Here is a 6183-nt window from a genome sequence, read left to right as displayed (position 1 = left end):
AAACAACACCAAACCAAAAAACCAAACCAAAACAAAACAAAAACTCTCAACAGGCTAGGCAGGAGTCTGTTCACAAAATCCAGCTATGGACTTTCAATACGGTCCCATGTTACCTTGAAGACTGAAAAAACCTCACAACCTGATAGGCACTTTCTGAGTTGTACAGATTTGGGAAAGAAGGGGTGACAAAAATAATTTCTTTCAAGAAGAATGGAAGAAATCAAGAAAGGAGACCAACAACATTAATGGTCCCTTCTATCGTGTTCCCAAATATCTAACCAATGTTGTTGACACTCCACACGTTCCCTTTGCAAATTCATAATTTCCTCTGAAATGATATATACCTAAAATATTGAAAAATTTCTAATTTGCAGTTAACCTGTGCAAGTGGTTCTATCTGAAATCAAAGGCCCCTTTGTGCTTTGGCACTATTCAGTCATAGCAGGATTCAGTCCATAAGCTGAATACTTCACAGATTAATAAGGTAAGACAGACCAAACAGGTAAAGCGTGGAGGAAAAACAACTTTCCTGAGACCATACATAAAGCAGGTCACTGCCAGAGCTAGAGACAGAATGCACAGCTCTTCAACACTACTCTGCTACTTTCCCCTGTCCCATAATCACTCACATTCTGGGTGAAAAAAAAAGTAATTTATTATAAATAATGATATATTATTTGTTTGCTTGTTTTTCTGTCCATACAGTTGGAATAATATCAAGTTACTAAATTCCACTTAAACATAAAAATTCATCATTCCAGACCAACATACAACAGCAACAGAGTCTTCAATACAGAAACTCTTTTCAGAGTGCTTAGGTTGCTTAAATAAATGTGCTTTACTTATAGACCCTTTGTAGTTTTATTTGCTTTTATGAATAATTTTAAGTTGACTGCATACAATTTACAGTTCTTCCTCAAAGGACAGAGCACTGACACTATTAAAAATACCTTCTCTCCACATTTCTATCCCCTTTCCACATCCACTTATTTGTTGAGCAGGCAAATGACTGCATTTTTGCTAATTGGCCATCTGACACATTGCGACTTGCAAATTGTCTGCCACCTCTTGGCATGAACAAGTCAAGTCCTGAGTGGTTACTGCCTTTCCTTCCACATAGCACTAATCTGAGTTGCTGATCTCAGTCTCAGAGCCAGCTTTCACAAGCCTTTTAGGATGCTTTGTCCATCTGACAAATTTACTTGAATGTGGTCAAATGTTACTAGGGGATGGACTGGCAAGACACAGTGGACATGCAGATTTCTTCACTATCAAAGCCAGGCTAAAACAAAAATAAATGATGGCAACTCTAAAGTGCAATTTGTGGGAAGGTAAGGATGTGCCCCACTTGAGGCACTGGAAAAAGAATCATAGATAATCCAAAGGCCACATGATGTTGAATTTTAGGCAAATGAGCAGTGCTGAAGGGCTTTATAGGGGAAAGGCACCCCTCTTGGACACAGCTAGAAAGTTATCTAAGAAAACCAACAACTCATGCAGGCCACCAAACTGTCAAGTAAGAGAAAACGAGCAACACCAGTTTAGGTTTGATATGATACCTCATTCCTTGTGCATTTGCTTCTTACAAATACATTTTATTGCCTTTGTTCATAGAAAACTAGTTTCAGGCTTGTCGATGACATTCTGTTCATAATATGATTAAAAAAAAGAAGAAAAAAAAGGATTTGTGACAGTGACAGTAGACTCTGTGCTGGAATTAATCCCAGCCAATTTCTCTGGAACAAGAACAAACACCCATACTATTTCCTAGAATTGCTCCTTAGTCTGCTATTGTCAGAATTACCATGCTGAAGGAGCGAAAGGTATTCACACTGTCACCTTGTGCCTGAAATGGTAGGATAGCCACCCTTAATTCTTTTATATAGCCAGCTGAAAGAGAGATTCCTCCAAAAGCAAGTTCAGAGCACCCCAGGGTATGGCCACACAGGGTCAAGTTAACAGATGGCTGATGCCACAGCAGCAACATGTGTCCCTTCCTATCAACTCCCAGGCAGGCACTGCCTCATGTCAGCACTGCACTCAGCATCTCACCTTCTGAGCTACATCAGTTGAGGAAAAACTAAGCCACAAAGAGGAAGGATAAGCTGTTTTCCAAGTTAAATTGGCTTCCAGAAGGGGAAAGCAAGGGAGTGGCAGAAGAGGGGCAGCCCTCCTCCTCTGAGTCACACTAAGCTCTTTCATGGTCTGTGGGTCTGCAATTTTCCCAGGGAGCTCAAGTAGACCAGTTTATAACTCAGACACCTCAGTTCATTACCTAAAATTAGGGACTCTGAATATGCTCCACTGCACCAGTAACACAGTTGTTAAAGCCCTGCTAGAGCCTAAAGGTACCTCTTAGTTGACCCTCTCCCCATCAACTTGTCTTCTCCACAACAATCCCCATTCTTGTCCTTCCTGGCAAATGACCCACAAGAGAGTCTACCTCTTCAGACAGATCACTTTTTCTGACCTCTGTATTTTAAAATACTTTCTTCTTCGAGCTTGTTTTTTGCACTTAATTATTTTCTAAGCAGCCCTAAGCATAGGGTTAATGCTGGTTCCCCTCACATCTATTGCTTCGTGGTTTTGCCTTCCTCCAAAGAGAGAATCAGTGCTGTATGGGATGTGTGGATCCACCTGGAGGTACAGAAAAAATCACCACAAAGCCTGGTGGGTGTGTGGTTGGCAGCGTGCTCAGGGCTGAAATTCAGGGTGAGGAAGGACTCTACTTTCAAGTGAGATGGGCAGGTTCAATTGTCTCCTGTTCTCCCTCTCTTCAAGAAAGTCCATGTTTTGAGCTTCTCTGTCACTGAGTAGATTTGCTGCTGATGGGAGCAAAGGCAATAGTGAGAGTCTTGCTCACCCTGCTGTCTTCTCACCATGTGTTATTTCTTTGGGGTTTGGTCTTCTGTTCATCAGCGGCCACTGGGGACTGTGTAGTGGTTCGTGCAGGCAACATTTTCAGTGAACTAAGCAATCTGCTCTGTGCTTGCAGAGACTTGCCCTCAAGGACCTTATCAGTCCATTTCTGTTTTATTTTCACATGCTCCCAAGAACTGCTAGGAGATGTATTATGTATGCCAAGCACCCTGCTCACACAACACTTACCCGAGCTCTCAGTCACTTGCTTAATATCAGCCTGGTACTCATTGCACTCACACTTTACTGAAAATCAGACTAAGTCAGCAATGTCAGGAGTGATTCTGGATCTCAACTATGTATAAAATAAAAAAGTAACCTATTCCGTTTAGATTATGTTGTGGGGTTTTTTTGGTGTTTTTGTTTGGTTGGTTTGTTGGTTTTTTGGGGGTATTTTTTACATCAATCCTTTGACATTTTCCTATGTAACCAGAAAAGGAGTTGAGAGTACCTTGTATATGTGTGTATTCACAGCTTCTTGCAGTCAGGAGGGGAGGAGTCCAAGGGTTTAATCTAGTGTCATTTTAGAGACCCTATGGTGTCTGAGATGTGCCTAAAGATCGACGGGTACGAGCCCCCTTGGAGTTGCAACAAACAACAGGCAGGATAGCCTAAAGTGGTGCTATATGCTTGTTGAGCTCGCTGAGCTCCATGAATTGTTCCCCAAATATCTTTCCAAGCCTCAAGAGAGTTGAGAAGAAGCCCAAAATCTCTGCAGAGGTACAGCAGCACACATTCAACTGAGCAAAAACCAGTGGCGATATTAAAAGGAAGTCAGTTCTGGCTGAGCTACGCTACCATTGATTTTCCATGCATTGAGATTTTTCATAATAAATAGTAAAACATCGAGATCTTCTGCCTACTGCTGAAGGATACCTTTATTTACATCACCCAGGGGTATGACCAGCTTAAGGCTGAGAGCCAGTGATTTTGCTCAGCTGCAGTAACTAACTGACATGGCTATATCATTTCCAGAACGGTCTTTACATTACTTTCCTCAGCTCTTCCATCTGAAGGTCAGCTTTCCCCTGTCCTGCACTGGGGGTACAGCTTTTCTGAACTGGAAGCCTCCTTAGTGCCCCACAGTTCCTGTCCACAAGGCATAAGTCCATGCTCAGCCCTGAAGTCCATAAAATATGTCACAAGGTGCCTGGACAGAAAGAACTTATTTTCTTAGAGAAGCTTACTTTAATTCATCAGTATACTCATACTTCCTGAATAAAGGCATTTTATGTACCAAGAGAAGGTTAGTTCCCCCTCCTCTTTTCATTTAAGGGCTAATTCATACGCAAGCTAATTTGTTCTGGCTATTATCACAATTTATTTCAGTTGCTACAGGGCAGCCAATAACTTTAATAAAGGAGGTTCCAGTTACCCAATCTTCCCAGTTAATAAACTGCATTGAAATACCCAGAATGAATTGGCTCCAACATGCTACAAATACAGAAAATTACCATGCTGTAGTGTTATCACTACCACACAGGTACAATTAAATGTGTGTTATGCATAGAGCTGCACAGAACATTACCAGTAATGTCAAATGCAATTAAAAAGGGACTATTGTGTGACTCCATCTGAAAAATCAGCCTGCTTGTATGTACTTTACGCTGGATTACTCTCTGGATAGAGCAATATTGAATCACTTGGTGCTTGGGATTCACAGGAGAGAGCTAAGTAAACAAAGGAGCACAGCCTGCCACAGAGATGGGTAATAGTGAGGAGTTGAGGCCTTCCACCTTGAGTGGAAGTATGCGATATTTATTTCTTGCATCAGTGGAACACTATTTGTTTGTTAATATTGACCTTATTGGGTGGGTTGGGAGGGTTGCAGGTTTTCTTCAGCCATGTGCACTATCCTTCTCCTATACAAGTGACAGTTTTATACAAGTCCACTTCTCTGTTTAATAGATCATCTTTCCATCATGTTATGCTCTAGTTCTTCTCCCTTTATCTTCAAATCTTTACATCTCAACTTTCTTTTTATACCCCTGTCAGTCTGAAGACACCCCCAATACAGGCAATGGCTGCAGTTAAATTGTTGGTATCTTCCTGTAACTCAGCTCTTGGAAATAAAATCCTCTTGTGAGACCTATCACTATACTAAATAAATATGAGCTCGGTATTTTGATTCATTTTATTTTGTGGTTTCTTTTGCTCACAATGCAAAACTGGAGCAAAATGCAAAATCCTTGGACCAAATTCAGCAGTGACTGAAAGATGAACAAAGTCTTGCCAAGTTTCCATAAGTTGCACTAATCATCCTTATTCCAAAGATTAGAGCCTTACCAAGTCAAGACAGTATTAGGGAGGGAACCTCTGAACCACAGATATCTTAAAACAGAAACCAAGATAATTTTGGTGGTGGGTTGAGAATTTAATACCTAAAATTCGCTATCCACCTAACAGAGGATAGTAGTGGGACAAAATATTTATTGGCTTTGAAGCTAACAGGATAAGCAGAAGAACACTGGTTGAGAGAAGATCTCCTGGGTCTCCAAGTGCCATTTACATGACAAGGGTTAGCATGTCTCAGCATGATACTGACCTGATTGCAGCAACCTGTGAGTGTGCTTCCCCTTGCAAAGTCAAGTGAGACCAGGCACAGATGTTACTCCATGTTTTCTTATTAGTCCGGACTGTTTTTCCACCTATTTTTTTTTTATTTAGGTCCTCAAATAAACACCACACCTACTAAAAGGAAATCAAAGCACAATATGAACCTGCTACTGCCTTAAAATTCTGCAGTGCATGTTTGTTCTGGTGCCAGGCTTTGCAACATTTCTGAGACCATGTCCTTGCATAGAACAAATCTGCCCAGCTCCATCCAGATCACTGGAGCTACAGCACCTTAATTCCATCAGTGTTGATATTGTGTTTTTATTCTTTCATTACAGAGTTCAGAACAGTTGAAATGGTGTTCTAAATGTCAAAATAACAGTTCTTCCATGAAATTATTCAAAATTCATTCCTTCAAGAAGGGCATGTTTGAGTGTTGTCTCTCAGCCTGCTGAGGACTACAGTTCCCATGCCTGTGGGCTTCCTGGGGAGCGTTCCTGGAGTCAGAGCAGCCCTTGCTGGATGTGAGTTTGGTAGCTAATTCTGAATCTCCTCATGTTGGAGCTGTCAACTGAAATTTAGACTGAGAGCTCATCCCCCCGTCCCCGGGACAGTGTGTTCGTTACATAGCTGTTGCAGCATTTGGTAAGCAATGACATCTGTAAAGCTGATGAGCTCCGTGTGGGGAAAGGCAGAACAAGGAGGGAT

Source organism: Patagioenas fasciata, chromosome 5 (assembly GCF_037038585.1).
Source record: "Patagioenas fasciata isolate bPatFas1 chromosome 5, bPatFas1.hap1, whole genome shotgun sequence".
Taxonomy (NCBI): domain Eukaryota; kingdom Metazoa; phylum Chordata; class Aves; order Columbiformes; family Columbidae; genus Patagioenas; species Patagioenas fasciata.
This window is presented reverse-complemented; position numbering follows the sequence as displayed.